General features: G+C 42.9%; 1 protein-coding gene across 1 annotated transcript in view; it reads right to left on the bottom strand.

Annotated features, from left to right (window-relative positions):
* DPP6 (dipeptidyl peptidase like 6) overlaps positions 1 to 22,187 on the bottom strand; it is a 446,699-nt gene that overhangs the window by 340,367 nt on the left and 84,145 nt on the right. The gene's annotated exons all lie outside the window — the stretch shown is intronic.

Below are 22,187 nucleotides of genomic sequence, written 5' to 3'. Positions count from 1 at the left end.
GCCGGCCGGGACCCCTCTCCGCTCCGCCCCGGCGCTCGCCCGCTCCGCACTCGCCACCCGCCCGCCTCAGGGGAGCCGGCGAGGTCGGCGCGCCCGCCCGCCGCCCGGGCATCGGGGGAGGACCAGGCGCAGGAGGCGGGAGGGGGCGGAAGCGCCCCGCGGTCGGTGCGCCGAGCCCGCCGCCCTCGCCGCTGCCCGGGAAGCCGGCCGGTCCGGTCCGGTCGCGGCCCCCGCTTAGAGGAGGGGCGCGGCGGAGGAAGGCGGCGCGGCTCCCTCGCCCGGCGCCTTCGCGGGGCCACAGAGCAGCCGCCTGCCGGGTCGCCTGCCCGCCGAGTGTCGGGGGGTGGGGGCGTGGGGCGGCGGCGGCGGAGGGCGCGCGCGCGAGCGAGGGAAGGGGCGAGCGTCTTCTGCGCGCGCGGCGACGGGCCGGGCGCGGGGCGGCAGGCCGGGCGCGCCTTCAGCCCCGAGGGCGCGGCTCTGCCACTGGGCCGCCGGGCTCCCTCCCTCCGCTCGGAAACTTGGAAAGCCGCCGGGCGGGAGCCGCTCGCCCGCCGCGGCTCGGAAGGGTTGGGCGGGGAGAGGCGAGAGCGGCGCCGTCGCTCCTGCGGGACTTGGCCTCGGCGAGGGGCCGGGGACGCCCCCCCGCCTGCCCCCCCTCCTCTGGCCGCGGGGCTTCTTTAACCCCGCCGGCGCTGCGCCCGCTCCCCTCGTTCGTTTTGCTGCATTAAAACGTGCTCCAGCGCCCCTCCGTGGAAACGCGCGCGCATTGCTTCGCGGGCGTCAACAAAGCGCCAGACGCGCGAGGACCCCCTCGGGCCGCCCGGAGCCCCCGAGGCGCAGCGGAGCGGAGCGAGGCCGGTTCCTGCCCAGCCCTCCCCGGCTGACTGGCTCGCCAGCCCGGAAGGCTCGGGGGAGGTGGGCGGCGATTGCGCCGCTCGGGGCGAGCCAGATGCCAGCAATGCCCGGCGCGGGGTCGCAGTAAAGGGGAGGGACGGGGGGGGGGTGGCTGTCCGGGCTTCGGGAAGGGAAAGCTCCGAGCTCCCCCTCGCAAGTCGCTGGGTTCCCATAGCAACAGATGTTTAGGGTTGGGGTGTGTGTGTGTGTGTGTAATACACATGTGCCTCTGTGCGTATCTTCTGTCTGTGTCTGTCTGTCTATTTGGCTCTTCTCTCCCTTCAGCCATAGCAAAGGAACGTGAGAATTCAGTTAAGAGCTGGTTTCTTGGAGGAAAATGCTCTGGACATTTGCCGGCTGACCGCCCAACTTTACCTCTACCTTTCCCTGCTTTTCCTAGATGGCTTCTGAGCAGAGAGATTTCTCTTCTCGAACCTTGCCTCCCTTACAAGACGATTGTTGTCATCACCATTTTGCAGTAACGACCATGTTACTTCCTTGGATTTAGCTGCCAGTCACTGCAAAATTCCTTCCTCTAACAAGGAGCAAAGGAACACGCAATGAACAAATATTTGGGGCTGTGTCTGGAAAAAGCGTGCTGATAAGCCCAAACATTTAGATTAAGAGGCGAAGAAGGGCCCAGATCCAAAGGAGGAGGAGGAAGAGGGCATCCTGCAGGCTCACTTCTCGCCAGCCAAGGGCCGAAAGAAACCCTCCTTGTGATCTTCAAAACTCAGCTTCTGAAGAGGCTGGGATTCTTTGGAATAAAAAGGGCTCTGCGTTTCATGCAGGAATGCAGCCGGGTCGTTTTTGCAGGCCGATGCCCCAGAACATGGGCTCGTGGTTCTGCCTGCAGATTGGTCTAGAAGCCTTTTTTTCATGTTCATGCTTTTAAATAAACACACAGAGGTACCGACCCCTTGGGTCAAATGTTGTAGCTAATTCTAGGGAACTGTAGAACAGGACAGTGAGTGCGGGTGCCTCGTGAGAGAAAACGGATACGAGATTAGCAGGGGGGAGGTAGAAAATCAAGAGAGAAAACAAAAATGAATGAAAGATTACATGAGGTTTTTCTTTCCTGGGAAATGGGTGATGAGAATGGAAGCCTCAGCAGCCACAAATAATTTGGGGAGGAATTAAAAACTGGACAGCAGAAGAGGAATGTCTTGACTGTCTGGCTAGAATGCTGGATTGTAATATTTGTACAGTATTAGGAGGACAACGTAAAGACAACCTTGGGTTGAACTTGATCCCTCAAGACTTGAACAAGCTGCATATAACTGCACCATCCTTACATGTGCTAGATATCCAAGCCAAATCACAGTTTCCGAGTAGAGAAAGCCATTCTCCCTGGCTCAGTGCCCTTCCTACAGTGGTCTTAGAAGGGAGATACAAAGCATCCCATTTTGGCCTAAGGTTTTGCTCATCAGCGCAGGACTGAAACAGTAAAACATGTTTTATTATATGGCCTTGATAACCCCATATTTAAATAAATTTCTCACTCATACCAGTTTTACTCGCCATGTTTACTTTCAGGATCCTTCTACTCTTAAGTGCAGCTAAATTTTGTTACGTCATATGCAAAATGTGCATTCGATTGACTGATACATTGCGTTAATGTTAGGATTTGTAGTTATCCATATACATGTAGCCTGCTTTACCTTCCCGAGTTTTATGTCCTGGCCCTTGACCACAATAAAGATGTTTTTCTAACTACATTACTGTGTCTATGTAGTCATCGGGAACTGAGCTCTACTTGTCCAATATTTTATTAGTTCTTCCTGTTCCAACAGGAACTTACCGCTTCTTGCCATCTGAGATGGGGTTAAGTATCTCAGGAGAGCAAGAATATATTTTTATTTACCAACAACCATGTACAAAGTGATGGATATAAATACAGAAGAATGGAGTAGCTGCCCTAGCAGCCTTTTTTCTTAAATGAATGCTAACCTTTCTTAGCCTGCTTGGCTCATGAAGCACCTTGCAATTAGCTAGAATCATCTTTGCATACAAAAACAACATCCTTGTACATTTGGTATTCTGGAGTTTGGTCAATCAGGTGACTTTTTTTTTTTGGGTAATAAAACATTACTTTGTATACTCTCTGAGGATGTCCTTGAAGATATCTTGGAAGGTACAACTGGTTCAAAATGCAGTGACTTGACTAAGATAATAGCTTCAGAAGCATCACATCTGTACTAAAGTTGCTGTGTTGGTCATAAACAGGCGTCCAGCTTCATTCTCATTTTTAAACATTGAGCCCCAAATGGCTTGGCAATCCTAGACTTACAGGATCAACTCTTCCAATTGGAATCAGCTCATCCTGAGCATTTATTTCAAGAATTGCCCCAGGATCCAATTCCATGTTGCCTTCTCTGGGTCTGCTCCCACATATAAAATATTTTGAGATATGGGGAGCCCCTACCTTGCTTACATTTTGCAAAGCTCTTTAGACCATCTGCACAAATGGGCTTTTGGTATGGACACTGGACACTGGTGTCTTTCTAATGATTTTGGATTACGTCATTAAGTTGGTACTTCTATTATTATTATTATTATTATTATTAGACCATCTTGAGTTATTTTGAAGTGGGGCAGTACAGAAATGTTATAAACAACTAAAACAACCCAATGAAATCCACCTGATAATGTATATTAAAACTAACATTTCTGAAAACAAAACAAAGATCTCTAAGATCAAAACAAAGTAACAGTACAATAAGACAAAGAGTAAAATGGTGCTATTACTTGGAGCAGTCTATATGTGGTTGTCAAAACAAGGTGGGACAAACAACCATTGGATCACTAGCTGTAGCACCCAGAAAGCTGGGTTCATACACCATGCTATCATGTAGTTTGTTCATTTTTGCTAAGCATGTGGGCTTTGGTAAACCCACCATTAGTGATTTATTCAATAGAATATTGTCAATGACTTGTCATGACGTAGGAAGATTAATTTTCAACTGGTAACCAGTACTATTGTGAAGCAAATGTTCCAAAAACACCAAGCTGTGTATTGGTTGTATATGTGAGCCTAATTCAAATAATACCTAATTCTTCAATCCAACCATGTAGTCACTTGGGCCAACCATTAACTAGAAACAATCCTGCATCTGCCCTACCTTTTAAAGGAAAACAAACAAACAAACAGAATGGGAAAGGACAAGAGATACAAATAATACTAGTCAAATTAAGGATCTTGTCCAAGGAAGCCAATTTGTCAGCCCTGCATAAAATACATCTTACCTGAAGTGGTACAGCGAAAATCAATAGCCATCACAGAATAAACAAGCTGAATATTGCAGCAAGATAAGATAGGTAAGGGAAGAAAGATAAAAGTTCTAGGAATAGCGACAGTCCCCATCTTGAATTTTATTTTTAAAAAATAAAAAATTAAATTTTATTAATGTTTTAAAATTAAAAATGGAAAGATCTCAAGCATGGAGTACCTTCAAGGAAATCTAAGAATATTTATGAGCTAGAAGGATGGTGGTGGGGGATGAACCCAAAAGAAGAACAAACTCTTAGCTGGGTACAATAAATGTTTGAAAGCTGTTATTTCTGCCAAAGGAGGTGCCGTGAAGTACTGACCTGAAGAGGTATCCAAACATCTGCCCCTGCCATATACACTGTTTCCTTATTCTGAATCTGCAAACAGCTGCGAATAAATAAGATGTGTCCACATTTGCAGAAAGACGTCGTGTTTAACTTTATACCATGCGGACAATGTCTTAGTGTCTGTTTACTTAGGGATTTATTGGAACATGCAATCTAACCAGGAGAACCTCAACTTTTGCACACATCTGTAGATTTATGAATTAGTCTGAATATTCACCTTTCAATTGGAATCCTCAAGGAAGCAAAAAGAGAGTCCGAAATATGCTGCAGTCATCTTTTATTTTTTTTCCCCCTGTACCTGAGATGCTACTTGCTATTTTACGTCTCATTCAATGTCTACCAGTGTACCCAAAATGGATGGCTCATCTGGAACTGGACGGATGTTAATCATTTAATTAGATATTGGGATCTGCCACTGTAATTCAGGCCAACGGTCCATTTACCTCAGATTTCTTTTCTCAGACACTGCCAAGTACTGAATGTTTCAGAGGACCAGCTGAAGCAGGAGCCAAAAGCAATCGTAGGATTGAAACTCTTAGCTGTTGCTCAGTTTTAACTGTCAACCAATAGAACTTTAGACAAAAGCTTTGGAAAAGTGGGGAGAATATCAGAGGGCAGATCCCTCAGTGGTGTTGGTTACAACGGCCACTCTCACCTATTAAGATGCACTTGGCAACAGGAACTACAGCAGGCATTTTTCTTTTGGGTCCTGCAGAAACCAGACCAATATTTCTGTTATTGCCTGGAACAATAGGAGGAAAATCCAGTCATTCCCTCCAATAAGAGACCCATTTAAGAGATTGCCTGTTATGAGCTCATGTATTAGCGCTCTATTCTACAGTTCCATCGTCTGTTTCTGGACAGCATGACAAGAAATACATAAAATAATTTGTGGGAGGGTAGGATCTGAATAGCTCTTGCCCATTGCATCCAATAGCAATAGACTTACATAGCTTCTGGTACCATCTAATGCCGTAAATTAATATTTGCTATCATTTTTTTCTTTGTTTTCTTTATGCTATTTCTCTGGGCAGTTAGAATCAGCAATGAAATTAGATACAAAATAAGATTACCTAGAAGGACAGCTGTGTTAGTCTCTTGGGAAGGAAACAGGAAAGCCTTACAGGATGTTAAAAACAATCACATTTATTATGGCATTTGAAAGGAAACTCTCGGCAATTCCAGATTTAAAAACAGCTACTTTAACATACAAGGCTTTGCCCAGGTTCTGAAACTGTCACCAAACGAAATCTGGATTAGCTATTTATTTATTTATTGTTATCCTTTCTCCTAGATAAGTTGCTTTCTTATCTAGGAGAAGCTACTGTGTGTAAACAGGGAGCAAGCCCCACACTCACTAACACTGATGATGTTACCTAGTCGGGGAATGCAGCATCTGCAAGCAAACAGCCAAGCTCAGAGAGCATCAAGGACTCCACAGTTGTTTTCTTTTTGACTCAAATACAAGTATTTATTTTTTATTCAGAGGCTTTTCTATTTCTAAACCTATCTCTTTGTTGGGAGAGATATATACTAACAGGCACTAAGCACCAGATCCACAGAAGCAGGGGTGTGCCACACTAGACAGGACCCGAGGTGCAGACTGTGCAGAAAGGCCTAAGAGACCGTCCAACACATAGTGGCAGGGTGTAAGATGCTGGCTGGAACAGCATAGACTGAACGGCACAACCAAGGAGCTGGCATTGTGTAGAGGAACATCTGCACAGTGTATGGCTAGACCCTCCCAAGTCCAGATGGGAGATTCCACAGAAGGTTGCGGAGAATGACAGGGCTAAGATCCTGTGGGACTTCCAGATCCAGACAGACAGGCAGGTACTGGCCAATCAATTGGACATTGTGGTAGAAGACAAGGCCCAGAAGACAGCAGTAGTGATAGATGTAAAGGTGCCAAGTGACAGCAACATCAGGAAGAAGGAGTATGAGAAGTTGGAGAAGTACCAGGGCCTGAAGGAAGAACTAGAGAGGATGTGGAAAGTGAAGGCCAAAGTGGTCCCAATGGTGGTAGGAGCACTCGGGGCTGTGACTCCCAAGCCGGGAGAGGGGCTCCAACAGATCCCAGTAGCAACATCCAAGCTCTCTATCCAGAAGAGTGCAGTGCTAGGAACAGCTAAGATCCTGTGCAGAACCCTCAAACTCCAAGGCCTCTGGTAGAGGACCGAGGTGGAGGAAGACACATACCACCCATAGGGGTGAGAAGGGAACTTTTTACATATATACTTACTTACTAGTGTGGTGTTAATCAATTTATTTTCATGCTTTAATTACCATTTAGGATTCAACGGGTACCTATTTTAAATCAGACATCTTAAAAGCAGTTCTTTTTTGGATACTTATAACCTGACCCATTCCTTCGTTCTTTACAGCAGTGTTTCTCAAACTTGGCAACTTTTAGATGTCTGCACCTCAACTCCCAGAATACTCCAGCCAGTCTACTGGGTGGGGAGTTCTGGGAGTTCAGGTCCACACATCTTAAAGTTGGCAAGGTTGAGAAACACTGCTTTGGAGGGTCCATACAATAGCTTTTAAACATAATCTTTTATATTGAATTTATGGTGAAGAAAGGTTCTTCTGTCCAGACATAAGTGTTCACTTCCGTATTAATCCGTATCAGCTCAGACGTCATATGCTTCTACAGTACTCCAAGACTTGGATCTGTTGGAATTCCCTCCTCCTCCTTTTGGACTATGGAAATATCTGATGGCTGTCATTAATCCTTTGTTCTGGATGTTTGGGAGGGAAGAACAATATATTTAAAAAGTGGGGAAGAAAACCCTAACGTTCGAAGAAAAGCAATGTGATTCCTCTTCCCTAGATTTTTATTGCCTGCACAACTGCAAAGAAAGCTTTTTCAGCTAGAGCGGGGATTTTTTTTTTTTTTAACTTGAACAGCAAATCCACATTCTGTGTCAGAACTGCATTTGGAAGACCTTCTCATTTCCCAAAGCATTTCCCTAAAAGTTGTGAGAGCAGCCAAGTCAGATGCTTGAAGACTTTAAGCTCCAAGGTTTTCCGGGGGAACACAGCCTGCTATTCTTTGCGTCGCAGCTGTAAATTTGGCAAGTTAGAAAACCATTTAGGATGAAAAGGTTAGTCTATCGTAAGGCAAGAATTCAATATAAGTCCCACCAGAGCTGAGGCGAGAAGGAGAATGACTTGTAGGCACTGCTGGCTTCATAATGAAGCTTCGTGGGTTCTATTATAGAAAGAGAAATAATTTCTAAGACTGGCAAAAGGCAACATATTCTAAAAACTAACGTCCAAATAGTGATAGAAAAATTTGAATCATCCTGCATAGCAGTTGTTCCAGTGTTTCTCAACTTCAGCAACTTTACGATGTGTGGACTTCAACTCCCAGAATTGGTTGGCTGGCTGGGGAATTCTGGCTGGGGAATTCTGGGAGTTGAAGTCCACACATCGTAAAGCATGGCTGGCTGGGGAATTCTGGGAGTTGAAGTCCACACATTGTAAAGTTGCTGAGGTTGAGAAACACTGGATTAATCAATAACTGGCACATTGGCCAGGCAGACAGGAATGGCATTATAGGATGGCATGGGTTTTTAACCCTTTGCTTTCTCAACTGGAATTTGCTCATCCTGGTTGCAACTTGGGATGAGGGGAAAACTTACAGCAGACTCCTCCAGCATGCCAACCGAAGCAGTGCATGCTTCCATTTACATTGCCATCTAGCTTGTTCTCATTCTGAGGTAATTACACTTAGACATCAACTGTATGTTATATAAAAAAATACATAACAGGTGCTTTAAAAAACAATAGGAAAAACGTAACAGAAAGAAATAAAAATATGAAATATATCATTACAATGTCATGTTCCCGTTCCGATGTTTATGGTTCCTCGTAACGTTTCACATGTCATGTCTGCAGTTGCGTGCCTGCCTGGCCACGCTGGTAAATTTCCTTTGTGCTGACTTGTGATCTTCTGGAATGTATGTTTGGGTTATCTCTGCTGTTCAAGGTTACTTTCTCAGGCCGATTCTAACGGTTGCTAGCGTCTGGGGTGGGTGGTTGCTATGCCAGCCTGAGGGGAGGGTTCGCAACGGGAGCAAGGCTTTTTAAGTTTGCATTTGGCGCGCTTTTGCTCATTCTCAGCTTTCTTCGTACTTTGCATACTATTCATTCAATAAATTAGTTTTCTCTAGTAATTACTGATGAGACTCCTTTTATTGGAATAGGCAATCATTACATACAACAAGAAACAATACTGGGTTTTTTTTTCGCTTTTTTCCCCTTTTTCTGTCATTATTTTAAAAAGCAATCCAAATCTATTTATTTATTTATTTATTATTTAAATTTCTATCACTGCCCATCTCCCCCCAACGGGGGACTTCTTATTAAATAAATAAGAAGTCAAATGTATAGGTTTCCAGAAATATAGCTATAGAGAATCAACAATAATATGGTATTATTTATCACATTTATAGCCCTCCCTCCGCCCCCAGTTCCATACGAACCCTGGGCTGCCTTTAATGCCACCTTTTTAAAAAAAAAATAAGGGCTTTGTTTCCCCTAACATCTTTCAGATGTGACTAATGATAAAGAAAGTTCAAAACCATGTTCCAAATATTCCTATCAAATCCTGCCTTTCTTTGAGTTTTCTCCTATCGATGCATTCATAATATTTGTCCATATATTTAAAATTAAGTATGGGAAGGGGGGATTTTTAAAAAAAAAATCAGCTATATATTCCAAGTCTGTGAGATAGGCGGCTATATAAATTTGAAAAATAAATAAAATAAGTGCCCGCTGTCCATGAAGTGAGGCTAGTATCTCAATAAAAGCAAGGTCTTCTCTGTGGCTGGTGAGAGCCAGTTTGGTGTTGTGGTTAAGACACCAGGCTAGAAACCGGGAGACGTGAGTTCTAGTGCCACCCTGGGCACGAAGCCAGCTGGGTGACCTTGGGCCAGTCACTTTCTCTCAGCCCTCGGAAGCAGGCAATGGCAAGTCACTTCTGAAATCTTGCCAAGAAAACTGCAGGGACTAGTCCAGGTAGTCACCAGGAATCAAGACTGCCGCAAAGGTACCTACCTACCTACCTACCTACCTAGGTAAAGGTAAAGGTTTCCCTTGACGTAAAGTCCAGTCGTGTCCGACTCTAGGGGGCGGTGCTCATCTCCGTTTCAAAGCCTTGGAGCCGGCGTTGTCCATAGGACACTTCCGGGTCATGTGGCCAGCATGACTCACGGAACGCCGTTACCTTCCCGCCAAAGCGGTACCAATTAATCTACTCACATTTGCATGTTTTCGAACTGCTTGGTGTGCAGAAGCTGGGACGAGCAACGGGAGCTCACCCCGCCGCGCGGTTTCGAACCGCCGACCTTCCGATCGACAGCTCAGCGGTTTAACCCGCAGCGCCACCGCGTCCCTCTACCTACCTACCTACCTACCTACCTAAATAAATAAAGCAAGCAAGCAAGCAATCCTAAAATGCATTTTCACCTAACTTTGGATCATTGCAAACAGGCTGGATAGGTCTGCTCCCACTGGATTTCCCCCCTTGCACCAGATCCATTTCTCTTGCAGATCCTTTGCCAATGGCACTTAAATCCAGACCTGCTTCATGGAATGCCCACCTTCCTTCCTTCTGTAACAGTAATTTAATGCCTGGGTTGCTGTTTAACTGATCGGAGGGAGATTCACATATGTTTAAACCCAACCAACTGCAAACGAAATGCAAGATATCTTCTTGTGCAAGATTTGCCAGAATGGCAGGAAGGAAAATAAAGCTGGGTGGAGTTCCCTCATGAATTTTCATGATTATTTTACACAGTGACTAACTGCAAGGATTGGAAACCGAGTATAAAGCTTTCGGTGTCCTTTTACTAGCCAATTTATGCTTCTATTTAATTTTGAACTTGGCAGTAAGGTATCAACTTGTTTATTGCACAAAATTAATATTGGAAGGAACAGATTGTATTCGGCTAGCTAGAAACAGGATGGATCTAAAAATGCTTTCCATTTTCAGAGCATTCATTTTCTGAGGGAGAAATATGTCAGCTAAATTTGTGAGATTAATTATGCTCTGATATATAAAAGAGCAGGATAAAATGATGGGGAACAGGATCGATAATTCACACGTACCCAAAAGTTGGACTGCGCCTCCCAGATAACCGCACAATTTGTTCCTGACTCTTACTGTATATAAGCATTTCTCCAGCAATCGGGAAAATAATTTGAATCATTTAAGACCAAGCATATATTGATTTAAAGAAACAGCTGGTAGATCTCCTTTTTAATTTTGCAGTAAGTGTATGAAACCTGATCTGGATTAGGACACTAAAATGGAGGTTAGGAAACTCCTACCTGTTCATGGTCTACATGCAGATTAGGATCACCAAATCTACAATTTATTAATATTTACAGTTTATTAAAGTGGTTCAAAAGATCACTTTTTTACTATGTAAAATGCACGCGCAAAGTCTACCAGTGGGACCACAGCCAGAGGCTTGTGACTTAGCTATCTTCCACGTGAAAATCCCGGTTCAGATGGGGTCCTTCTCACTTTCTATTTGAGCATCAGAGAAACCACCTCCTGGTGGCACCTTTAAAGTGGGTGGCTCTTGCCCAACCGCCAAAGTTAGAGCAGCTGAACATGGTGCAGAAGAGTTCCAAGAAATATGGCCAGGGGAGTGGAGGCTGCTGAGAGTTTTGTGAGAATTTATTTCAAGGAAAACTAAACTGCCTTGTGGAAAAAGGGGTATGAAATTAAAGCCAATTTAGTGGCCTGCTGGAACCACTGAAATGAAGCAGAGCTTATAGCACAGCTGAGAAGCTGACACAGAAAGAGAATATTATCTTAGATAGCTTCAATGAGCATGCCAGAGAAATACAGGTTATGGATCTTACACACTCAGCCCTCCCAAGCATAAAGAATTACACGCTTAGACAGATTAGGTTAAGATAAGTAAAAAAGAGTTTTACTGACTTTATTGATGTTTCTGTTACACCCATCTTGGTGGAAAAGATGAAGTTCCTTTGTTCTTCTTTTCTTTCTAAATACTTAGTTTGCCCTAAACCCTCAGCCCTCTTTGCTGCCAAGGGCTGGGTGGAAGAAAGGGGCAGAATCCTTCATCAAGGCCCGAGCACATGGCCCTCATGAATGGAGAGCAGAGCAGCATGCTCGCTTTTCCCTGGGTGGAAGAAGGAGGAAGAGATAAAGAGGAAGTGGGAGTGGCAACAAACAGCTTCCTCAGAGTTGCATTGTGGGACAACTCACTTTACATGTTAATTCACATGCTAATGAGGCATGCTGGATTTGCCAGGACTTCCAACAGAAATGAGTATCCCTGAATCTCTTCTACCTGCTAGTTTTCTAGTCTGAATATTGGTCTGGGCAAAGCCTGACATGAGATATCTGGTATGACTATCAACCTTATCTTCAAAATGGAAGAATATGTGACTACATGAAGTGAGAGTAGCACGGAACACAGAACATCGAAATTGGCCAAATCAGATATAAAAAAGCAAGGGACCAGTCTTCTGTTTCTCCCTGACAACAGAGAAGAGCTTTCTACAAGATTCATACATTTACCACTGACTGGGAGAAACATGGACTATTAAATGCCTCTTCTCTACCACATTTCAAATATGCCCATTCTGGTCCCTGCATAGACCTGAGAAGCCAGAGCATTTTGCATTAATGCCACGGTGCTTTTTCAAAACAAGCCACACTGAATGCTTTACAAATTATGCACCTCTGAGGCTGCCTCTTTCAATATATTCAAAAAACAATTCATCAGATTTGTCAAGAATGATTTCTTACTTATTACTTTTGCCTGGCCAGTCTATACATCCCAAAGGTATAGGCAAGGATTCTCAGTGGCTACACCTTTAATGTCTGCATTTGGGGTTTGATGGTCAGTATTCTCAGGATCATTTTGCCCCTTATGCTCCAAATCAGAGCATTCGCCTAGCAGCTTGCACTGGGATCTTGCAAGACAGTAAAAGAGTGCCAGAAAATGGCATGCAGTTACAGTGGGGAAAATCCAAGCTATAGGGGCCAGAAGATGACCTGGATTTTCCACTTAAATCAAAGGAACAGCAGACATGAATTAGCTACTTCTAGATCAGTCACAAAATAAATGCAATTACAGCCATTGAAAGAATTAATAGTGAAAGAATACTAGCTTGATTATAGCAGCCATGTGATTATGGTCACACTAATTATACACATACATTGGTGAAAATAAGCACATTTTTGAAGATGTAAAAGGTTCATCATGATGAGAACAGGGCTACTGCCCTTATGCTGATCAGGAGTCAGTATTCCTCCCAACTTTGAGACTGCAGTTCCTCAATCTTGGCCTTTTGAACAACAATCTCTGACATTTTCCCAAGTTTAATGTTGAGAGAACTGGGTGTTCCTGGAGCCTAAAGAGAGCTGAGCACAAAAGTCCAATCAACAATCCCATCACAAACTGCTGGACAGGAGGGAAACAGCTGGAGACCACTGTTTTAAACTGTCTCTGATGCCTTCAAGTCCTTCTACCCAGCTGAATGAATGCTCTTTCTACTGACTGTTCCCTACTGTGCAAATGTTAAGTCATTCTAAAAAGCATTCTGAGTGCCTTGTAGCAATGATTTACAGCCCTTCAGATTCCTAGTGACCCTATGAAAGGCCAAATAATGGGGTATAAAGTGTCACTCTCCCAGCAGTACCCAAACCAGCACATTGCCTGCTAAAGATGACAAAGGACCATGATATGACAGTCTCACTAAATACTGTAGACTCCATCAGTCAGGAACTCAAGTAAGTTTCATGGATTCCAGATGGGTTCAATGGTGCACAGGTTACTACAGTTCTAAGGAATCTCAAGTTTACTTAGTAATTCCAAATGAGAAATACCAGATTTTGAATAACAGAAATCCACAGTGGGATCCTTCTGGGAATTAGACAAGTACCAATGCAGGCTTTTGCCCACCAGGGATACTAGGACAGTGCCCGAAATGCCATTAGAAACTTTCCAAAACTGAAATATTGGGGAATGAAGAGAGTAAATGAAGATTCTTCATAGTAAATGTGCTTACTGGGCTTTATACATCTTTGTGTTTACTAATTGCAAGGCATCATTCTCCATGTTTGAACTATGACACAGAAAACTCTTCATGGTAGCACTTGGCATGACTTCTTCGGTGCCTTGGTGCCTATGCCCATAAATGCTCAATGCCATCCTAGTAACTTATTAAAAATGTACTTTCACACAACTTCCAAGGTTATCAAGGCCAGCTCGTACAATTTTTCTTTCAAATTCACACTTTTGCAATTTTGATGGGGAAGGAGTAACCCACAATTTACAGTGCCATTCAAATGACACATCTCCCTAAACACATTTCATTGCTTTCTTCAATGAGAGATGTAACTAAAACCATTGCAAACGTTTGCGTGTAATGGGAAGATAAAGGATGTTTATATGATTAGTCACCCTGTGTTTATAACCTGCTAAACTATAATGTGCTTAACTTGTTCTGGTTTTGCATGTTATGTGACCCCCAGCCATTACAGCTTCCAAACTATGGCTGATGATTTCAACTGAAGTATAAACCTCATCACTGCTATATATTCAACAAACCCTGGTTAAAACAAATTATGGTTTAGCATGACGTCTGAACCCAAACAATGACTCTCTCAGCACCTCTAAAGATTCTGATGCCACCTTACTGTTCACACAAATAGAAGAATAATCTTTCCAGGATGCTTTTACATTAGCGCAGTGATGGTCCAGATTAGGGGCTGACTGAAAAACAGTGATATTTTTTGCAGATTAAAACCTTAAAAGAAGGTGACCTTCAGAATCTTCAGGATGATGGTGCCTCCACTTCACTGGGTATCTTCAAGAAGGAGCTGGATAACCTTTATAATGGGAATGCTTTACTTTGAATTCCTGTACTGAGCACTCAACAGTCGACATAGCCCTTCCAACATTTTGATTCAACAAACCAATATAATCTAGAATTTCATAAATCGTTTACTGTGTTTTCTGCTCTTGAATGGAAGGGGGCAGATATGGCTGAAAATGGGGCAGAGCATGATTCAAGGGATGATACACCTTGTGATGGGAAGGAATATGCAGAAGTTCAGGATTGGCAGCAGTGTTTTTCAACCGTGGCAACTTTAAGATGGGTGGACTTCAACTCCCAGAATTCCCCAGCCAGCATGGCTGGCTGGGGAATTCTGGGAGTTGAAGTCCACCCATCTTAAAGTTGCCACGGTTGAAAAACACTGATAGGCAGGGTGCATTTTTGGGCTACTTTGAATTTATTTTGAGGCAGCAGATGTTTCATCACCCACCTATTTCATTTACAATAGTAAAATTACTACACTGCATGAACATCTTTCAAAACATTTTCTGCACTGATTATGGAGCAGCTAATACAAAATGATCAAATCCCAACTCTCTTTTAATTCTGAACCAAAATTTTGTGCCAAGAAAAAAGATGAATTCTGAGATTATATAAATCAAGCAAATTAAGCAAGTTTGCAAAAGAAGTTCTTTATCCTGCTTTGGTGGTGAGGAAAATGGGCTATTAAAAAAACAGGGCAGGGTATAAATCTAATAAATAAATAAACAGCCAGACTCTGCATAACATTATCACAGTCTTCTTCTCATCCACAAGAGGCGATGCCTGCTTTTTTTTAAAAAACAGGAACCTAACACTGGATTTTTGGATTCATAGAAAAGCAAAATTTGTGCAGTACCGTACTTCAGCCCTGCACAGAAATGATAGGATTTTGCAGCAAAGGCTTATGTATGCTTACTTGAAAACAAGTCTCCCCCATGTTCATGTGTGTAAGAGCTAGCTTGGTCTAGTGGTTAAGGTGCTGGGCTAGAAACCAGGAGACTGTGAGTTCCAGTCCCACCTGAGGCATGAAAGCCGGCTGGGTGACCTTGGGCCAGTCCCTCTCTCAGCTGAACCCACCTCACAGGGTTGTTGTTGTGGGGAAAAGAGGAGGGAGGAGTATTTGGTATGTTCGCTGCCTTGAGTTATTTAGAAAAATAATAAGGGCAGGGTAAAATCAAATAAATAAATAAATGCACTTATCCTTCATAAATGTGTGGAAGGAAGGAAGGAAGGAAGGAAGGAAGGAAGGAAGGAAGGAAGGAAGGAAGGAAGGGTTGGTTTAGTTAGTCAGTCCTATGGAATAAATGTTGGGAAGTAACATCAGTTCCCAGCCGTTCCTCAATCTTGCAGGACAGAGCTGCAGGCCATCCAATCTATTCTGTGTTCCCTAAATGTCCTAGATAGTTTTTTTCAAGGATGGGTCAAGATGCTACCCTGTTGCCGGTTTGAAACACATGGAATGGAGAGCAGCCCCTTTTTGTCTTCTGCCATCGGGAGTCAAGTGTCTTGGGAAGGTGGCTCCTGTTTTAAATCTAAAGCAGAGGTCTCTCCTCTTACTTCATAGCTTTCATGTAGAAACAAGGGTTTCAATTGAGACACTTTCTGCAGTGTCACTAAGCTACAGGCCTTCCCTTCCCAGAAATATTTTTTAATGATTTAAACAAAGCATAGATGCAGAGAACAGAATGATTTCATTCTACAACTAAAATGTGCACATACAAATCAGCATTGCCACTGGAGGGTGCTCCTGTAATTCTTAACTATGATGAACTCAGGATGCTCTTTTCAACCTTCCTTTCAAATGAAGACTTGCACGGCAATCATCTAATTCATTCAATTTATGCCCCTAATAATGCACCTTCAGCAAACAAGTGTTTCCAAGTAAATCAAATGTACATTGTGAGGCTTCTTGCAAGCTATTTCGTCCCTGAACTTTTCCTCCGACAAAGAGGTTTTTGAATCTGCAAAAAATGGAGCATAATCATCAGGCGTGCTCCTGGCAGGAAATGGTCGAAAAGATGAATGCAGGCTGCATGCAAATATTTTCCCTGAACTTCCAGGAAGAAAAAAATATTTGCAATCCTCTATGAGATAGCTTGAACTACAAGCTATTCTAGGATAATGGTATATTTGAACAACAGCAAGAAAAACCCACAGATAGATATGTACTACCCAGGCAATGATTTCAGAGAACAAAGAAAAGAGAAGGTGGGGTTCAAAGGTAAGTCGGCTGTGCTTATCTTGCTGAAATATGCATCTGGAACCATCTTGACTGAATAGGTTGGTGAGCGTGCCTTCGTAAAAACACAAAGGTACAATATGCCCAAATGCCTACCACCAAGAAGTGACTCTCATACAGTACTAATAGTTCTGATGTATGAATTTAAGTTGCTTAGAGAATCTTATGGCAGCATTTTACAGTAGGAACCAATGCTGAACCAGACCCAGTTGCTGGGAGATGGGCGGCATATACATTCAAGTAAGTAAATAAGTAAATCTATCTATCCATCCATCCATCTATCCAGGACTGCACAGATGAGCAATCCATGGTCCACGGGTAGAACAGCTTTGGGGTATTTTCATTCGGCCTTTGGCTTAACTTCAAGGGACCTCAGGAAGTGATCAGTTGACTTCTACCATGGACTATCTGTCCTTACCCCAACTAACGTCTGGGAAAGACGGAGGAGGGAGGGAGGGAAAGAGAAGAAGCTGTCGGAAAGCAAGGAAGAAGAGAAAGAGGATGGCAGAAGGGGAAAAACAGGATTCTCCGACCCCGTTATTGGCTTTGAACGTCCCCACCCCCAGCAAGGAGCATTCAGATGGAAACAAGCACTGAGGACTTGGATGACAAAAAGAATTTCCATCCTCGTTTCTCACTCCCTGCTCCTTAAATTTATATCTAGGTGGTTTGCTCTCTGGGAGAAAATCTCTAATGGTTAAGTAGGACCAAGAGGGGGAGTCAATAACTGTGCAGAAGAAATGTTGTCAGGAACAAAAATGGATTTTTCTATCCGCATTCCCAAAGGGAGAACATCTAACGTACAATACTAATAAAGAACAAGGTGCTGATGTTGAGCTACTATTGCAGTAGTCACAGTTTTATTTTCCCTGTTCCTGTAAGTAGGCAGAGTACAAAATAATAAAATGCAACATCAAGACATTACTACAATAGCACACTGTAATTCAACTGAAGATCACAATTGAAACAACCTGAGTGGTCCATAGTATTTAGACTAATCATTAGAACTTACACCTAAAGCAACTGTACTTAAATGCAACAGTGTGGCCAAGGGACAGGGTGCTCTCTAACAACTGGGTCCCAATGTGGTGCCCCGGGGCAATCATGGAGCTGCAAAATGGTCTGTTCTAATTGTTTAACAGGAAGTTAGCACGCTAGAAAGCCAAGCACCAGCTTCAAGCATTCCCTGGATATTTCCAACAATACCTCAAGCTCCACTGAGACGCCAGAGGTGTTCTTAGAAAGCAGAATGATGGGTGGCTGCAGCATATGCATATTTTGTGATTGTCAGTGCTCACTGTAGGACCTTGCAAGACTGCCTATAAGATGGACTCAGCATTCCAAATGTGCCCAATAGTTCAGGGTTGGGGTTCCCTGCTTTCAGCTTCACACTTGAGGAACTGGCTTGGCTGACCATCTAGCATGTGAACCATGCTTACAGGCAATCCTTCCTTAACAATCATTCATTTAGTGATGGTTCAGACTTACAACGGTGCTGAAAGAAACAATTTATGACCAGTCCTCACACTTACAACCATCACAGCATCCCAGGTGGTCACATGATCACGATTTGGGCACTTGGCAACCAGTTCACATTTATGACAGTCGCAGTGTCACATGGTCATGTGATCACCATTTTCGACCTTCCCGGCCAGCTTCTGGCAAGCAAAATCAATGGGGAATTGTGTGATTCACTTAACAACCACGTGGTTCGCTTAATACCCGTTGTGATTCACTTAACAATTGCCACAAAAAAGGTTGTAAAATTGGGTCGGATTTGCTCGACTGCTTCGCTTAGCAACCAAAATTCTGGTCCCAACTGCAGTTGTTAAGCGAGGACCACCTGTATTCTTCAGCCTAAAATTCTACAGAGATCCCTGAGCCATTGGAAGATACAAACGGGTACAAACACCTCCAATTCCTGTTTCATTCACTAACTGATCACAGGTGACCCACACATATTCAAGATGAAACCTTCTATAGCCAAGTGTCATCTTGCAATCTCATGATGAAGTCACACTTCAGGAGCTACCAAAGCCCCTCCCTTTCCCTTTCCCATTATTGTGAATTGGGTGGAATCAAATAAAATACTTACAGTATTAAGGACATAGACTAGCAGACAGGTAGTTAATGACCACAATTGGGACTGGAATTTTGGTTGCTAAGCGAAGTGGTAATTAAGCGAATCCAACCTGATTTTACAACCTTTTTTGCTGCGGTCATTAAGCGAATCACTATGGACTTAAGCGAACCAAGTCATCATTAAGTGAATCATGCAGATTTTGCTTGTCAGAAGCTGGCTGGGAATGGCAATCATGTGACCACAGAACACTGCGACGGTCATAAATGCGAACTGGTTGCCAAGCACGCAAATTGTGATCATGTGACAGCGGGGATGCTGCGACAGTTGTAACTGTGAGGACCAGTCTTAAGTTGTTTTTTTCAGCACTGTTGTAAGTCTGAACCTTGACTAAATGATGGTTGCTAACGAACTGGGTGGAGTTTCTTCTTATGTTGAACAGCAGTTGCAAAGTACAAACTGTTTTGGATCAGTCTAAGGACTCCTATATGGTGGCCGAGTGTGAGAGTTCTCATGGACAATGAAAAACAGTATGATTGTAAATCTGAGCACTGCAAAAACAGGACAGATGGAAACAAGATGGCCCACAAAATGAAATGCAAGAGGGCTTGAATATCGTTTCGCCATGTAGGACATGACTGAATCAGAACACTTGCTGAGATTCTGCTGTTACGGCTTCTAACTTTCTTCAATCAATGTTATTTATCTGAAGTACTTGACTTTAGTTGGAGTTTGTCTAAGTAATTCATTTCTGCAGTGGAGTGAATCCTGACAAGGAGGCAGCTCAGAAACCCGTCTTCTGCTTGGAGAACAGCTGGCGGTAAGGAGAACGGTTGTATCTCTGCCCAGCTGCAGTCTGACCTGGAGGAAGATTATGAACCTTTTGTATTTCTTCATGACTGCAGGAGGCTATGGGTTTAACAGACTATACCTTCTACAGAAAAGGAACCAATTTTCTGAAATCTCTAGTGTATCAGAAATCAGCTGGAACAGAAAACTGGTTGTAGAAACCCTGCTTATAAAGCTTCTGGCAAAGACATGCTTACCGCTGAAAGGCAACAAATATAAATCTGGTTCCTGGTATATTATCCTGACATCCTAGGCACTTGGAATTTCTCTTCTGTTTACGGGTTTGGATCTCAATACTGCAGTGATGTTTGCTCTGCTACCTGAGTACCCTTTTCCTTCATCTTGGTCACCATCTTGACATACCCCATCAGCTTCTGATTTCATCTGCTCTGTTCATGAGATATCCTCGCTTTGACTCACAACTGATTGCAGCAGTGTTTCTCAACCTTGGCGACTTTAAGACGTGGGGACTTCAACTCCCAGAATTCCTCAGCCAGCTGTGGCTGGGGAATTCTGGGAGTTGAAGTCCCCACGTCTTAAAGTCGCCAAGGTTGAGAAACACTGGATTACAGTCTGACGTATGTTGATTCTGTCCTGATTCTGCAAACGCTGGTAAAGACCTTGAGCCTCACACAGAGCAATATAAAGGATTGAAAGATCTCTCCACTTCACACAATGCCCATTCATTTATCATATTTTCTTAGTTTTATTTTAATGTAAGAACAACAATAGCTAAGAAATGGTACAGATCAGAAAAACACAACAATTACAAAATTCCATCTAATAAAATGAGTTCACAAACTAGTCAACAAAGTTTAAAACTAAAACCCCCAAACTTAACCACACATATTTAAAACAGTTCCTTGTGATACAACCAGTTGTGTATACCCCCCATAAAAGAATAGAGCAGGATGTAGGGTAGGATAACCAGGCCTTACACTGACCAACTTGTCAAGTAAAAAGACATGTGGACTTCAACTCTTTTAAAACTGTGAAGCTTTCACAGCAATGAAGAAAAGGAGGAAGTTGACTCCACAGGCTGGGTTCCTAAGCCCTGGACTTTGGAAGTCACAGACTTGAAGCGAAAAACAGAAGGAGATTGTACTGAGATGAACAGTAGACAAATATTTGAGATGTGAGTATATGTGACCAGTGTACCCTAAAGGTAAGCATCAATAACTTAAACTGGGCTCTGGCCAACAGTGTCTGCAGCAGGAAGGTGCCACAATCACCATCTTGACTTTTTTGACAGTAGGCCAGGCTCAAATAAGGAGCCAGTGAGTAATCTACATAATGAGACATGAGTATTTTCTTTTGATAGAGCACACTGAATTTTTTTTAATGCAAAAGTAGCCACAAAGGTTTTAGAGAAACCAAAACTGTGAACAGAAATATTAAGACAGCCCTAGATTCAAAATTCAGAGAGCTTGACCATTTCCAACAACTCATTGGCTGAGCCATATAGTTTAAACGCTAAAGAAACTATAAAAATAAATGAACATTTGCTCAGGGAGGATCAGTTAAGTGCTGTGTAAACCATTATGGAAAGACATCTTAAGCATTTGTTAGCTCTTAAAACATCCATGCTCCCATCATGGAGGAAGGAATGGCATCATTATTCTGGCAACCTAACATGGCCAAGATCAATTTGAAGTCCACAGTTTTTTCAGAGATTCAGTGATTAAGCTGAGAAATCTTCCTACATTCTGGTGACTGACATGTATGGCTGCTATTGAGCTGAATGGTTTGTCTGAATAAACTAAACCAAACTTCCACACCTTGGTATCCTCCAGATATGTTAGAGGACAATTCTCACAATTCCCCAGCCAGCAGGTCAACATTTGAAGGTTGACTGCAAATACTGAATTTGCATTCAGTATTCTTGTATTCAAATCAGGTACCAGCATCTTATTTTGTTTTTGAAGTGTAGGAAAAGTATCCTATGTCATTCTTACGATGGAAAACTAATTAATTTATCGTGAGCTAGAATAGGCAAACATTAATGCACAGTGTTCACACAAGTGACCTGGAACGTCTTTGCCCTCCCAGAAAGATCGTTCTTCTAACTACAGTTTATCAATATTTTATTCTCTTTGGACCTGTCGACTAGAAGATAGAACTCATGCCCCATAGTCTGTGTACATGCCTTCAATATTTTCATTTGACGAATCAATTTGAAAAGAGAAGCATTCTTTGTTGAACATAAATGCTAATGACAAAAGTACCAAACTTTTGAGTGATAAAATGTGTTACTATAATATAGTATGCATTCCATTAGGAAAATACACCCAAATTAAAATCAGAAAACTTCATAGATTAAGAAGAAATTCTATAAGCCTTATCAGGGACTAAGCTTCATCAATTTTTATAGAGTAAGACTGCACTATAAATTAAACAGATATTTGAAATGAATGATTTCTCCCAACTATTTACAGAGTCTGGCTTTGAAATTCAATAGATCTTGTATATGTAAGATAAAATAGCTCTAATTTTTTAGTTTCTTAAAGGAGCTACCACATATTCAAAAGAGTAATGTTCTTACCCTTTACACCTTGAATATCTTGCAGCCTTCTCTGATGTACCCCACCTTTTTTTCTCTGATGGTCATGCTCAGAAACTTCAACTGATTTG

The sequence above is a fragment of the Candoia aspera genome, chromosome 4 (genome assembly GCF_035149785.1).
Source record: "Candoia aspera isolate rCanAsp1 chromosome 4, rCanAsp1.hap2, whole genome shotgun sequence".
In the NCBI taxonomy this organism is placed as follows: Eukaryota; Metazoa; Chordata; class Lepidosauria; order Squamata; family Boidae; genus Candoia; species Candoia aspera.
This window is presented reverse-complemented; position numbering and strand designations above follow the sequence as displayed.